The sequence below is a fragment of the Melanotaenia boesemani genome, chromosome 2 (assembly GCF_017639745.1).
Source record: "Melanotaenia boesemani isolate fMelBoe1 chromosome 2, fMelBoe1.pri, whole genome shotgun sequence".
Lineage (NCBI taxonomy): Eukaryota > Metazoa > Chordata > Actinopteri > Atheriniformes > Melanotaeniidae > Melanotaenia > Melanotaenia boesemani.
In genome coordinates this window covers 4,619,709-4,635,947 of record NC_055683.1, presented here as the reverse complement: position 1 = coordinate 4,635,947, position 16,239 = coordinate 4,619,709, and the positions used below count along the sequence as shown (strand labels likewise).

Genomic DNA, 16,239 nt, shown 5'->3' with positions numbered 1-16,239 from the left:
GAGTCGGTCCCTGAGGGCCTTTGTTCTGCAGGTTTTGGATGTTTCCTGTTGCAGCACAGCTGAATGAGATTGATGGGTCAACATGCTTGGGCAGAACATGACAACAAGCTGTTGAGGAAACACATCTTATTTAAATAAGGTGCGTTGGATCAGGGAGACATCTAAAACCTGCAGTACTGTGGCGCTCAAAGACCTAAACTGGGCGACCCTGGAAGAAGAGGAGGAACCTTTGATTATTATTATTATTATTCCTTTAGTAAGAGTATTAACGCAATTGCAGTGACTTGCTGGCTCCTCTCTAAACATCTAAGGCTGGACTCTCCTACAGTAGATGCATGCATCTTTTAGGCAGTATGTTTCATTATGAGATGACAGGAGCCCGGCAGGTTGTGATGGGAAATATTTATTTTCCCATCTGATGGATCGTGAGATTTCCAAAAGTCCGAATAAAGAACATTGTTCATAATATTATTAACACTGTTCATCAAATGCAGATAAAGTGTCTCAGGTGTGAACAAGTTTGCATTTTATATTAAGGCATAAAATCCCAGCGTTTCATGCTTTCCTGACCTTTTCAACCTCGCTGGTTTGGCATGAAGAGACATCCGAAGCGTAACAGATCCCAGAGATTGTTTGGAACAGAGCTGGTCTGGGACGGGGTTTACAGTCTGTCGAACAATAGCGTGCCGCAGTGCTTAGTTACTGGGGAAAAGTAATGAAGAGATTACCATGACTGGATTAACATCTGAGGAAAATAAGCATGTGGTCTCATAATTACAGGTGCCCCTGAGAGCTCGGGGTTATTGTGGGTTGTTTAGCTTCTGCCAAGTGATCATGCATTCATGAAAACGTACATTAAAGCCAGACGTCAGGCGGCATGAAGGGGATGCTTCTGCCACTCTTAGCCCAGAATTTATCTTTATTTAAACAGCTTTGTAAAATATACTTAAATTATTTAAGTTTGATGTCATTACTAAAAAATACTAAGTCATTTCTACTTATTTGTACAAAAAGATATATGGGTGAAGAATTTTAGTTAAATGGTCTCAAATTTTCTGTTTTGATGAAGGCCTCATGTTTATGTCCTTAACGTGTGAAATGCCATTTTAATTTGCACCTTGCAGCAGTTGCTGCCTGGAGGACCGTTTACTGGATCTATCAAACAGTAAGTTTTTATCCCCAGTTTCTACTTTGTGTAAATGTTTATATGTAATCAGAAGAGAGCTTTTGAACATACCAGTAGCTCATAGAAATGAACACAGACTCGGTTAAATGAAAATGGCTCATACTAAAACTTTACGATCCCAGCATTTAGTGGCTGAAAAGGGTGTATTATTGACACTTTAGACGAGAATAGTGTGAAGACTAATGGAGACATAAAGCACGCGTAGATTTGAATGGCGCTAGCTTGAGGTTTTAGCTCCTCCATTACTGAGTCACGCTTCCAGACAGACGTAGTTTTCACCAGTTTTCACAGAGGAAATAGTTTGTTAATATGAGACGTTGGTGAGTACAAGTTTGTTTTAAACTAATTTTCGTGTGTTTGTCTGCTCAGGTTGCTGTTGGCTTGGCTTCTTTTGTGTTTCGGAGGAGGGCTGTGTGGGAGAAATCTAAACAGTTGATGACTTTCTCCATTTTACTGGGCTTTTTTCTAATTTCTTTTTTAACATGTGTCTGTTTACGCTAAGCTTGTTGTCTTGACTACTTAATTCTTTTAGCTGCTTGTTAATTAGCTGCTTTTGTTTTGTATCTGTTGGACACAGCTGAACTCTGAATTTTCCACTGGTGAGACAGAAGCTTTCCACGAGGCGGGCGAGTCACACAGAGCCCTTCACGTGGATCAGAGAGGTGGGCCACTGTTCAGGTATGGATGACCACAACCTGGAGGACGTTTATCAGGTGTTGGTTAATGAAATAATGAAGAGATCCCTTGTAAAGACAGAAATAAATGTGACATTTTGCAGAAAAGAAGCTGTGGACGACAAGCCTGCGATCAGATGGTGCATCGATGGTCAGCTTTGGTGAATGATTCAATGCCATGTGTGCTCCAAGTCTGATAAGAAAGCTAATTAAATTAATAAGTAAATTTATGCCTCAGTATGTCTGCTTACTGTCTCATTTTAAAGGTTTTCTGACATTCTGTTTTCATGAATATATGAGGTTTTTCAAACCATTAACTATTCATTTATTATCTAATTATCTGTTGTTTGCTGTGTTTCTGTTTCTGGTTTTGTTTTTTTAGCTCAGCAGAGTGATGGAGGAAAATCGTTTGTCTTCCAGCTCGATGGACATTTCAGGAGGAGAAGAGGCCTTTCTGGACAGCTTTTACAGCAGGAAAAAGAAAAAAAGGTAAACACTTTTCTCTCTTTCTCTAGATCTTTTCATTTCCTCTCCTGTTCTCGTTTGCCATCTTCAGTCCTTTGTCTCTTCATGGGTGACCTTTTTAAAGTTTGCATCATAAACCATATTTCTCAGTAACATTTCACATCTCACGTCCTTTTTTGTCCTCTCCTTTCTGATTTGAACTTTATATTTTAGTTTGTCTCTCTTCTGTTGTGTCCTAAATATTACAGATATTTCCTTCTTTTCTCTGGTCTCTCCTGCTTCTTTAATCCCAGTCAACTATTGACTTCTAATCATTTTTCACCTCATTCCCTTTCTGATCCTTCTTTCTTTTCCTTTCTTCTTTCTTTTCCTTTCTTCGATTTTGTCTTTTGTATTTTCTAGTCTTGCAAAATAACAATTTAGGTCTTAAACTTGTGGAGAAGTTAGAATTTGTTTGACAAATATTTTGTGTTCATATCTTTTCACAGTAAATTTCAGACTAACAGACATCAGGAGCCTCTGCTTTCAGGGACTGCCGAGTCATTTTCAGAGACAATCCATTGGATTTATTCAAGATTTTTTTCTGTAAGTAAATGTATTTGTTGAAAATGTTGCAGTTGTGTGTTTTTTCTCTTCATTTTCATTTTCTGTTTGTTTCTTTCTTTGTTAGGATCCATCTGACCAGGACTGTTACAGTCAATCTGCAGAGGGAATCCTCTGTATTGATGAAGAAAATACTCATCTGAGCACATTTTGGAAGGGAGTGTGTTGGCCAACCTTCCTCCTTTTGGTGTTCTTGCTGCACCTGACCTAGTGCACGAAAACAATACCAGCAGGTGATGCTCAGTCTGGGTTAAAGAGAGCTGGCACCCAAGATTCAAACTAAAAAATCACTGCTCCGTGTAAAATAGGGTTTAGAATAATGATTTCAATGTTCTCGATGCTGGGTGTTTTAGTTTTTTAATGTTTTACTCATTTGTTCTTGATGAGCTGGAATCAGGTTTGTTTACCAGTTCAAGCATGAGGTAAACCACATAATAGTCATGTTAGCTGAAAATCTGCTCATAAAGAGCTGTCGGCTGCACTGTGAGCCGGCAGCTTTTGGCAGCTTTTAGAGCTTGACTGATACTGGCTTTTTGGGACCAGCACACATAGCAAATATCCCACCATGTTATTTACATTCTTCAAATACCTAGAGTTTAACGTTTTAAACATGTGCATTTGTGATTAAAGTTAAAGGCTTCATACTAATAAAAAAAGGCAAAACCTAAACACAAATTCTGTAATCATAGTTTTCATATCCACACATTACTGTAGAAGTAAACATCAGTAAATTGGTTTTCAGGCTCTAGATGTTTTAATCTGTTGGCTTGACTAATGCTGACGTTCAGCAGAGTTGATGGTCCAAGGTTAAAATACAAAGTATGGATCTGTGGATCTACAAAATCACAAAACATTTTATCACAGGTATCTGGAACTAACAAATACTGTATTCACATTAGGATTAGAGCAGCTTTTCAAGACATATGTTATTTCTAATGTACATACATGTACATTTCCACGTGTAGTAATCTTGACCACCTGAACTGGATCTCTTACGTTTACTTAAGTAACTTAAAAATATTCTGAGTAGTTTTACGGCACCATACTTAATACTTTCACATGAGTAAATTTTTCAACGGAGAACAGTACTCTGAGTCTTATTTAGCACCTCATGACTCATGATAAATTAAATTTTAATTTTTGCCAGTTTCACCAATCAGACGTTACAATTCTTTTCACCAATCAGATATGGCCATGCAGTCACATGACCACTCACACACCTGGTGGCACAGCTACACAAACTCTTCATACCTAGGAGACCTTCATACCTAGGGAATTAAAAACACGTGAAAAAATGTCCAGAGGCAGCTGTCTCTAATGTTAAAACATAGGAGGATGATCAGCCCAGGCCTCATATACGAAGCATTTAATGGACTAGAACAGCTACATAATGCGGTGTCTTCTGTGTCGGCCTAAACAAACCAGCGTTTCAACTACAAATACTCGACATCTATCCTGGAAAAAGTACCACAAAAAGTTTGACCTAAATTTCCTTTTTTGCTGAGTTTAGATTAATTCTAGTCTTGTTAGATTTCAGAATCCCAGTCAGATCAAACCCTTCAAAATAACTCCACTCACCTCTGGCAATGTCATTTTTACAGTCACCCAAATCATGCGGTCCAGACTGGACTCTAGTGGGCCGAATTTTGGCCCCCGGGCTGTATGTTTGACATCCCTGATATACTGGCTTAGAACTGAGTAAGGATGTTAGGAACATTTCCTAAGTCCAAAGTTATCCCTGTAATTCATTCTCTTTTTTTTCTAATGTGATTGGCAATTCCTGCTGTCACTCGCTCTGTTGAAAGAGTTAGCGCTTCTGGCTAATGCTAATGGCAGAGAGCGGTGGTTGCATGTCAGGAGCAAAGAAAGGGAAGGTGGACATCAGGAGTTATTTTTGAGTGAGTCAACGTGAAAGAGTAAATGACAAAGAAATATTTCTCTTTACTTCTGTTGAGTCATTAATAATAGTCAATATGCTTCAGGCAGTTCAGAGAGGAGAAGATGGTGAGGCAGGGTCACAGCAGTGATAAGCTTTAGCACTCTGAGCTGTTACTTGGTCTAGTTTAAATTTTATCAGTCATAATATGTCATACTAAAATGTTTACTTGACCTTCACTTAATATTGTACCGACTAAAAAAGTTTTTTTTGTTTGGTACAGATCCTAGAAAAAAATTACTATAATAATTTTGACAATTTTCAAATGAAATGAGAATAATAATGATGTAAAAATGAACATTTAATCTAATATCATGAATTCTATGCAAATACAATGAGCCAAAGTGATCACAGATCATCAATATATCTTTACCAAAATTATTATAACTGTAAGGTTGATGTACTGTATAACAATGGTTCACCACTGTGCTTGCAATTCTTGACTTTAATGAGTATATTTTCCTTTAAGGTTTCATTAAGTTGATGAATTTAAGTAGTGAATTCCTTATCGATAAATAGCATATCTTGCATGATAAACTTCTGCTTATTCAGAATTTCTATCAGCTCGCTTCCATGATATTGCAAATAAATGTCTGTTATAAGTGTAAAAATACTTGTCTTCCAAGGGACCTCTGTGGGTCCCTATTTTGTGCTTACCAATCAATCAATCCAGCTTTATTTGTAAAGCACTTTTCATACAGAAAATTAGCAGTTCAGCGTGCTTTTCATTAAATTCCGCTCAGGGCCGCATTGAGATTCGGACCGGCCCTGGCGTGCACAAAACATAAAAGGCATAGATATGGATAATAGATCTTTTTAAAAAGAAATAAAATATTGTAGTGAGTGTACTGAAAAAAATTGGGAACATGGTGAGCGAAGCAGGAAACGTAGAGAAAGTAAACCAGTGTAGGTGTCTCTCTGCCTGCCTGCCTGTCTGTCTGCCTCCGTTGGTTTGCATAGAGACTATTTTTAGCCCCAGCAGACTGGTCACGTGGCAGCAGGAGGACGTCAGTAATGTTGTTGTTGGTGGTGGGAGAGAGCGCGAGAGAAAAAGAAAGAGGGATAGAGAGGGAGACTGTAAATATGGAGGAGGTGAAACGGTAGGAGGTGAGACGCATCTTTTTGCTTAGTTTACGGCTTTTCGTGAGCAGGCGGAGCGCGGCGGAGTCTGCGGGGGAAGACACACCGATCCTCGGCGGCAAGCGGAGCCGGGAGGAAGCGACCCCAGCTCCGCCGACATCCACGGTACCGTGAGGGTTTATGAGAGTGCGTGCGTGAGTGAGTGTGTGCGTGACCGCTTACAAAAAACAACATACCTGTGCAGTTAAACATTTTTTATTCCACGTTACAGGGTTTGAAGTGACATTTAGAACATGCTAACCCACTGACTTCATCCTTACTACTGACTTATTAACACGTTAGCTTACTTGGAAACAGTACAGCAGCTAGCTAAAGGACATAAGCTGATGCCTGACGGACACGGCGGCTAGCTGGTTCACAGACAGGTTATTACAGGTATTATTTGTTTAATTCAGCTGGCTTGACTTAATTCATTGGCTTCCAGCTAACAAGGATCCAGCCAAAAGTTAACCAGGCACCACATACAGTACAAGCCCAGAGCTAACAGATGGCAGCAATTAACTCCATACTGATGGATGCTGGTGACAGGGAGCCAACTTGTAATCGCCCACGACCACCAATAACGATCATTTCTACCTCCCAGTAAGAAGTGGTAATACCAGAGCAGGTCCGGTGTGTGAGAAAACTGTAAGTCACTGTCAGTTAAACACTAACAGAACAAATATACTCATACATTTATGAATGAGGTTCCTTATTAGAGCCTGACATGAGCACACACTGACTTCCTCAAGCTGTCAAGTTTTTATTTATTCTTTATTTTTACTGACTTTATGTACAGCTGCAGCAGCAATAAAAATAGTAGCCTTATCACCTGTCAGCTTTACAGTGTCAACTAGTGGTGATGGTTTTGCTGTGAGACTTTATTTCAGCAGGTGTTTGTTTGACTGGCTGTTAGTTGGCATTAAGATTAACATTAAACTATTGCTGTGTGGTACAACCATATTATGTCATGGTATTTGTTAAAGTTGTGTTTGATGGTATTTTCTTCATGCGAAAGTGGGTGTTTCCACTGATTGAGAAAAGAAGCACTGTAGTAGATTGGCTAAAAATAGATGTTTATGGTCATGAGAATTTTATATACCAAGTCCCCCAAATTTTATGTCTGCAGTGCCTGGGATCCAGTGTTTGATCCTCGCTCTAAATTTCCAAAGAGCGTATTTTAACCATGTCTTTGGCTTTATGGGTTTTGATGGTGTTAATTGTCAAGATCCACCTCTTCTTCTTCTTCTTCTTGTTTTTTTGTCCACAAGGGACATCTGGACCTGAGTGTCCTCAGTCTTATTCAGTTTTACCTGAGGTTGTAGAGGGTGCTGATCTTAGTTTCAGACATTCTCGGTACTCCGCAGCATGTTTGCAGCTAACTGCTCATGTTGCCTCCTCCGGTGACAACTTTAGCCCGACATCGATGGCAATCACTCGTTTGGCCCAAACCCGACATTTTAAAACCAAAGTTTCTCTAGACAGCAAATAGGACAAATTTTTTCTGTTGTCTTCAACTTCAGTGTCTGTTACAGCTTCACTTTCTGAATTTTCTCCTATTTTCCCTGCTCGACATCTCCAATAACACAGCTGCTCTGCTGCATATTTAGTGGTGCAGGTGTGGAAAAGTACGGCCGGGACGACATGCTTTTCTCCTGATTTGATTCTTTTACGACTTTTTTGCGTGCCGTTCGATTTAAATTGCGATTCTTCGATTTTTGTAAATTTTTTTTGTTTGCTTTATTAACAACAGACCGTGTGAAACAGTTGAATGATGACTATGTCTACAGACTATATCAGGAGCCATTTCTCCCATTAAAAATGCAACCAGCTGTTTCAGCTGATACTCTTCAAAAGCCTGGACTGCATGTAAAAGAGGTTTAGAAAAAATATATACTTTTCTAAATGCTTTCATGTCTTAAACTTTTCTAACAAAATTAATAAAAAATCTATACTTCCTTAAATAAACTGCTACATTTACCTGCACACAATACAAATAGCAGCCTTTAAATTAACCTAAAGTTAATAAGGAAGTAATAAAGTGAACTTAAACTCTCTTTTCAAAGCCTGGACTGCATATAAAAGAGGCAAACAGATGTACTCAAGTACTTATTTAGCTGTTCCTGCTCAGTCAGTGCTATAAGAAAACAAATGTCAGGCCAAAATGGATAGAGCTCCTGAAAACTCAAATGTGAGCTTTTAACTTCATATGAAATGGAATTTGAAAAGTGTCCTTTCAAAACCCTGGACTTCAAAAGTAGTACATAAAATGTACAATACAGTGAACAAGAACATGCACTTTTTCAGATGCTCAGCTGCTACATGTATCTAGTGCTGGGAATACCACGATTCTTGTGCAAAAACAAGAGCTGGTCAACATGCTCTGTGGTGAGGCTGCTCCTCTGAGTGGGATCAATGTCCCCACCTGTAGAGAAGACGTTCAGCAGAGACGCTTGTCCCTGGTACACATAAGTACCGCTTGGCTAGTTTAGCCAGGAGAGGGTACTCAGGATGTTCTCTCCACCACTCTAACGGACTTTCAGACAGTGGCAAAGGAGCAGCTCTGTTGTACTCCTTCACCTCTGCAGCACTGTCAAAGGCTGACTTCTCAGGAAGTGCTGACACCTGCCTGCTGGTGTGTTCCCAAGCAATTCATCTAGTGCACAGGACACTGTTCTTTTTGCAGATGGAGGGCCCTGGAAATGTCCACCTTCTCCTTTACTCTTTGCAGCTGCTGCAGAAGAGGGTCAATCACCAAGTTCCTCCTGGTTCTGCCTCACTGCTTCCTACAACAAATAAAACAGTGGTACAAATAATTAATACACTATATAAATGTCTTTTTGTTATTTCTTTGACAGCACTCTGCTTATTTGATCATTAAATTGCAACACATCATGACAATATTAGCAAAGTGTTCTACATACATTATTATTCATAATCATAATGCAAACATTTTAAAATGCATATACTTCCAGAACGTTCGAACACACACACAGAAAACCCTGTAGACTACACTGAGAATGAAATACTCCTACAACATGTCTCTAATGCTTTATTTATTTATTTATTTACCTGACAATGCTGCACAGTGGCTGCAGCTTCAGCAAACATTCTTGCAAATGTTTCTTGTTTCTCCTCTTCTGTCAGGAATGGCAGCACTTTAAACTTGATCTAGTGCTGATGCTAGTTTAAGTGTGGCCTTTTCCACCTCCAACGTGTACCTCTTACTTAAGCCTTAGTGAACATCTTCTATCAGGTCTCTAACAAACGGAGGATCTCTGAGGCTTTCCTGCGTGGCTTGCAGGAGTTGTGCATGGAGTGGGGCTATGACCGAGACTGTCGGGTTGTTCTCATCAGATAAAACACTTGTAGCCACCTTGACTGGCTTCAGGGCCCGGATGAACTCCTCCGCATTAGATATGTCTGACTCTGTGAAGGTGCTGATGTCGTTCTCCTTTTTCTTCACATGGGGGGAAAGCAGAGCAGCTATGACTGCTGGCTGCTGTTCGAGGAAATGCTCGACCATCTCATACGCGCTGTTCCACCTGGTTGATACGTCAGTTATTAGTTTGTGTGGGGAGCTCCAGCAACTTCTGTTTTTCTCCAAAACATGAAGTGCTGGCGCTTCTATGGAAAAATCCAGTCACACGCCGTACTCGTCCGAATAATCGTGCTACAGCCGGCAGTTTTAGCGCACGCTGGGAGGCCAGGTTGAGTGTGTGCGCGTAGCACTGGACATGGAGAAAGCCGGCTAACTGTGCGGCGACAACCATATTAACCACATTATCTGACACTAAAGCCGGGTCTTTATCTGTGATGTCCCATTCAATCACCACGTTACAAAGCAGCTCTGCTTCATTTGAGCCGGTATGACACCGCATGTCCCTGGTCTGGAGGACAGAGACCAGTCTTCAGTGATGGGATGGGCTGTTATGGTGATGTAAGGCTGTGTTCTCCGTGAAGTCCATACACTGCAGGTAAGAGCAACACGTTCCGCTCTGATGAGTTTTTCTTTGACTTTCTCCTTAATGTCCTTGTAGATTTGAGGCACTGCTGTTTCAGAGAAATGGTTTCTGGAAGGTATCACGTTAGGGCTGGGCAATATATCGAGATTTTTAAATATATCGAGACTTCATAAAATATAAAAGGAAGCAATATCGTTTATATTGAGATAGCTTGTTTTGAGTTAAAAGCATCTTTTCTTTTGCATTTTGCACAGCTGTATTTTGATTATGGTCATTGAAAAGTATTTTTAATTTATTTTGGTTTAAATTTGGCATTTAATTTAATATAAATGTACTTTAATTTCAGTCAGCTGTTTTAATGCACATGTGCTGCTGATCCTTAATAAAAGTATATTTGGCACTAAAGGCTGTAAATTAGAACTGTCTTTTTAGTTACTTGACAAAAAAAAAAAAATATTGAGATATATATCGTATATCGTGATTCAGGTAAAAAATATTGAGACATAAGATTTGGTTAATTTCGCCCAGCCCTATATCACGTACCTCGGCTCCAGTGTGTGTAGCATGTTCCTGAATCCCGTGTTCTCCACAGCACTATAAAGCTGCAGGTCTTTGCAAATAAAGTCGGCGATTTAATTTATGCGTTTTGCTCTTTCAGAGCTGCTGGATAGTTTGTACAGTGAGTGTCTGCTGGCTTGCAGCTGCAGTGCGTTTGGCTGTTAGCTCTGCATTAACCTCAGGATGGTGCGCAGTAACGTTTGTCGTGTTTCTACAGTACGCCACGTGTGCATTACAGTGTTTACAAATAGCTTTAGACATGTCCAGCTCTGATTTTCCCTTCCAAGCAAAAAAATAAATAAAAAAATAATTAATTAAAAACAATTCCAAAATGTGTCCATGCTTTCGGATTTAAATGTGATGGTGGAGGTTTTATCTCTGCGCATTTTTGCAAGTTGTCCACCATTGTCCACCTTTTGTTTAAGTTTTATAAACATAGACTAAAATGAAGCCTTTCAATTTGGGTGAAAAAAAATATAAGTCATACATAGCAAAAATAAAATTAAAATAATCTTTTTGGTGTGAACCAGTGTACTGCTAAGCACCAGTGTTAGAAGACTAAACGCCTCGCAGCATGTCTAATTAAGACTATGACTTTGCTTTTATAATGAAATGAGAACTTCATACCAATAACATTTCTTAGATTTTTATTTAATTTAAGAAATTCTAGATGTTTAAGTTTTCTTAACTTGGCGTGTGGGTTGTTGGAATTATTTATTATATTAGTGAAAAAGAGTTCTACTGTTTGCGGTTGGCAAAATCAGAGATTTTCTTGGTACGATTATTTTCAGAGAAATAATCACGATTATTATGCATTACGTTCACAAGACTGTAACGGTGTAAAATCACATTAACACTCTTTAAGTCTTTAGCTCTTTGAGTTTTATTTATTTCTATGTTTTGATGCCAGCACAACAAAATAATCTAGCAACAAAGAAAAGTTACCACAAACACCTATTCCAACAAAATCCCTTCCGTGCTGTAAACGATAAATAAATACATGTTATATAAATAAATACTGCCGTTACAAGCCGATATGGTTCAGACATAAACCTTTGTGGAAAGTGTCGATATTGAGGAATCTTGACTATTGATGAGTGGTTGTGTTTAATACTGTAATTGTGAAATCTAGTGATCGTGACATCAGTAGTTAAATTTTAAAATGTAGAACTTGAAGAAAATATATGAGGTCTGGTCACATGATTCTAGTTTTGGATGAAAACTGCTGGAGCTGCAGAATTATGTCTGATGTTTGGAACCACTACATTAAGGAAGCTCTCGTTTGTCGCATTACAATGTGGTTGCAGTTGCAGTGGTTGTAATTTTTCATTTAAAAGCATAATACTACCCCGGTTCGACCATTGGTACCACCACGGCTACAGAATTTTGTTGGGGACACACTGTAGCATCTTCCATCCCTGTAGCATTTATTTCAGAGGACGCTTTAACCCATAAGAGCCCGACGTGACATATTTGTCACATACATTTTCTGAGACATTTTGCTTCTATTTATGGTATAAACTTTGCTCAAAATCCTGTTGAAAACAATCTGATACTCGTCTTCTGTCCCCTAATAGATACCCAGAGGCAGAAAACCACATTATAATATTTTTAATATATCACATGGTAATAAATGGTAGATAGATGGTAGGTAGAAACATCAAAGTACTGTTAACAATATGAAGTGGTTGTTAACATCTGGACTTAAACAAAAACAAGTTACAAGGACAACTGGTAGGCTGTTAGTTGTATGACATAATATCTAAGATAAAGCGTAACTACGAAGTTATGAGGAAAAAAAACTGGACAAAGCAAATCAAATTCTGGTTTCTACATCCCATCAGGCTTATCTTGTTTAAAGGAAATGTCACCACGACTGCCTTTTCTGTTATGAATGGTAGTAAAGTCGGTTTCTTCCCCAGCACCAAGTGCACACAGGCAGAAAAACTAGCACACAAAGTACCACACATGTACTCAACACGTGTTGAGAAAAAAATGTTTCAGCAGCACTGATCGTAACATCAAATTTTCTCCCAACATCAAAATATTGTACATAAAATATTTTCTATTGATCAGTAACTCATCAAAGATGCATTTAACCAAGATATTTTGTGCATTCTTTAATATTACAACATGCAAGTTGCAGTTTAAAGAAAAGCATTTGCTGCTAATCTTAATCACAAATCTTGCTGTTCACATATCCTCAAACTGAAAGCTGAGCATAACACAGTCCATTTAAAATGGGATGGCCTTGGTGCAGCTTACTGACGGAGGAAAGGGGTTTTATTCCTGAGTGGGAACACAAACCAGCTTCTGTGGCTGTGAAAACAGCTGGAAGCTGAGCTGATAGATTACCAACTAACTCAAACTATCTGCTCAGCTGGGACCAGAATGGTATTGTCACTAATTTCCTGAATTGATTTGATTCGATTCACAATAGTCTATTTCGATTCGATTTTGGTTAAATTTGATTCGATATTGATTCATTTACAGCTAATTGAGTAAAACCACCTATTTTTCTTGAATATTAGAAACATTCTCAGACAACTATTTTTATAAAACACTGAATGTATTTACTTGACAATCAGATCAGTTATCTGGGAGTAATCGCATTACTTTAATAATGTGATCTATTACCAGAACAATGCAGTGTTTCTACAGATTCACAGCCAGAAATGCTGTGAGGGAGAAAAAAACAAAACAAAAAAACAAACCCTCAGGACAGAAAAAAAAGGTAAACTAAATGTCCTGATGAAGCGTTTCATTCAGTGGAGTCGCTGTAACGATTCTTAAAGTTCAGTTCTCAGATAACGTGTTGATGTTAATAAAACCTACAAATAGGCCTGTCACAATAACAAATTTTGCTGGGCGATAAATTTTCTCAGAAATGATCGCGATAAACGACAATATTGCGCAAAGCGATAATGTTGTCATTTCAAGACCATTTTCAACTAATATAATGACAATGCCATAATAATGCAAGTACGCCCTTTCAAAGACCAATAAACTTTCATTTCTAAAAAACATTTTACACAAGAACTGGAAGGCATTTTAAATAACAAAACAAAAACAATAAATAAAATGGACTCTCAATCTCATTAACAATGAATGAAAACCAAACACAATAAGTAAGGTGGATAATAAAGTCTGTTCTGTAAACAAAATTGCCTTTAAAAATAAAAATGATCACGGTCGGCAAACCTATCGCGCTCATTTTTTCTTACCGTGCAATTAATGGACTTATTGCTTATCGTGACAGGCCTACCTACAAAGAATATTTAAGGTCATAATATGACTGAAAAATCCCTTCAACGACGTAGATTCAGCTTTTTTTAAAACCTTTATTTAAGCAATAATGACACAAACAGTACTCATTCCATTAACACAATACAAGTTGGTATTAGCAAATTGATCCATTAATACAAAAACACATAAAAAAATCATAATAATAAAAGTAATGATAAACAACATAAAGACTAGGGGGGTTAAAACACAACATACACAGCAATTCCTTTTCTTTTTATAAAAAAGAAAGAAGGAAAAAAATAGCTTAAATTTGGTCCAAGTAGTTACAGTTTCAGTAGCTTTTTGCTTTAATGACTGTTTTAATGTAGCAGATGTATCGACTAACTTTCACTTTGGAACATGCTGAATAAGGATTTTTTACCAGCAAGTTTATGCTGCCCGCGGTCTTGCCAATGTGCCAATGTGAGAGCATGCGGGCTTAGCATCAGCTGCTAATGTGAGAGCGTGCGGTCTTAGCGTTAGCTGCTAATGTGAGAGCGTGCGGTCTTAGCGTTAGCTGCTAATGTGAGAGCGTGCAGTCTTAGCGTTAGCTGCTAATGTGAGAGCGTGCGGTCTTAGCGTTAGCTGCTAATGTGAGAGCGTGCAGTCTTAGCGTTAGCTGCTAATGTGACAGCGTGCGGTCTTAGCATTAGCTGCTAATGTGAGAGCCTGCGGTCTTACCGTTAGCTGCTAATGTGAGAGCGTGCGGTCTTAGTGTTAGCTGCTAATGTGAGAGCGTGCGGTCTTACCGTTAGCTGCTAATGTGAAAGCGTGCGGTCTCAACGTTAGCTGCTAATGTGAGAGCGTGCGGTGTTAGTGTTAGCTGCTAATGTGAAAGCGTGCAGTCTCAATGTTAGCTGCTAATGTGAGAGCGTGCGGTCTTAGTGTTAGCTGCTAATGTGAAAGCGTGCGGTCTCAATGTTAGCTGCTAATGTGAGAGCGTGCGGTCTTAGTGTTAGCAGCTAATGTGAGAGCGTGCGGTCTCAGCATTAGCTGCTAATGTGAGAGCGTGCGGTCTTAGCGTTAGCTGTTAATGTGAGAGCGTGCGGTCTTAGCATTAGCTGCTAATGTGAGAGTGTGCGGTCTTAGCATTAGCTGCTAATGTGAGAGCGTGCAGTCTCAATGTTAGCTGCTAATGTGAGAGCGTGCGGTCTTAGTGTTAGCTGCTAATGTGAAAGCGTGCGGTCTCAATGTTAGCTGCTAATGTGAGAGCATGCGGTCTTAGTGTTAGCAGCTAATGTGAGAGCGTGCGGTCTCAGCATTAGCTGCTAATGTGAGAGCGTGCGGTCTTAGCGTTAGCTGCTAATGTGAGAGCGTGCGGTCTTAGCATTAGCTGCTAATGTGAGAGTGTGCGGTCTTAGCATTAGCTGCTAATGTGAGAGCATGCAGTGATAGCTTTAGCTGCTAATGTGAGGGCATGCGGTCTTTGCGTTAGCTGCTAATGTGTGAGCATGCGGTCTTAGCATTAGCTGCTAATGTGAGAGCATGCAGTGATAGCTTTAGCTGCTAATGTGAGGGCATGCAGTCTTAGTGTTAGCTTCTAATGTGAGTGGCAAAATACTTTATAGGTGAATGTAATCCACACCGGAAACCAGTTGTGTGTATATATGCTAAGATCTCGCCAAGTCTTGGTAAGTCACATGAGAGTGGGGTCACGTTACTGGAAAAGAAGACGTATAAAAAAATTGATATCCAAGGTTTATGAATCGATATTGGATTTATTATATTTGATTAGATATCAGTGAATAAATGGATTTTGTTTTTTAAACCCAGCCCTACCTGTATCTGATCTTAGCAGATTAATGATGACTTTAATGTTACAGCTCCGAGAAGAGCTTCAGTTGGTTTCTCTTCAGTTGGGAAAATGTCAGGTCACCGCGTACCTTTCTGTGCTGAGTATCTGCTCAGTAACAGCACTTGAACAGCAGGTTTTTGCAGACCACTCTAGAAACCTCAAACAAGCAAGTCTTATTTAATTTAAGCCACTGAAGCAAGGCTGCCTCACCATCAGCTGTAATCCCTCCTCCCTCTCTATGGGAGCCCAGCATCCACAATGCTGACACAAATTTTATTCCATCATTAACAAATGTTTATAATTAAAAGTACCTACCTTTGTTTTTTTCTTCTACATTTTTACCATTTCCAAATGTGCTCATATGTTGTCACAGGAATAGATTTCTATGACAGGACGTAGAGGGTTTGCTTGTGATTACCTATTAATTTTAAGTTACCTATGAGCTTATGTTGAAGTACTGGGACTGACGGTCTTCGTTCCAGTGATGTGCTGCTGCTATCTGTCCCTGATGTCCGTACTGACCTTGGAAAGAAAACACTATTCTCTCTTTTTTTTATTCAGCACATATAACATACACAGTTGATAGAAACCGATATAACTGTCTGTGTGTTCGAGGTGGAAGAGAATTGTCAACATGCGACCATGTAGTCCTG

The 16,239-nt window shown here is 39.1% G+C and overlaps 1 protein-coding gene across 2 annotated transcripts in view; it reads left to right on the top strand.

Moving 5' to 3' along the window:
- Nucleotides 1–5,867: 5,867 nt before the first annotated feature.
- Nucleotides 5,868–16,239, top strand: part of hdac5 (histone deacetylase 5) — an 85,219-nt gene continuing 74,847 nt past the window's right edge. For both annotated transcript variants that reach the window (XM_041999096.1, XM_041999083.1), the window contains exon 1: nucleotides 5,868–6,109. The gene's annotated coding sequence lies outside the window, so the exon portion shown is untranslated. The remainder of the gene's footprint in view (nucleotides 6,110–16,239) is intronic.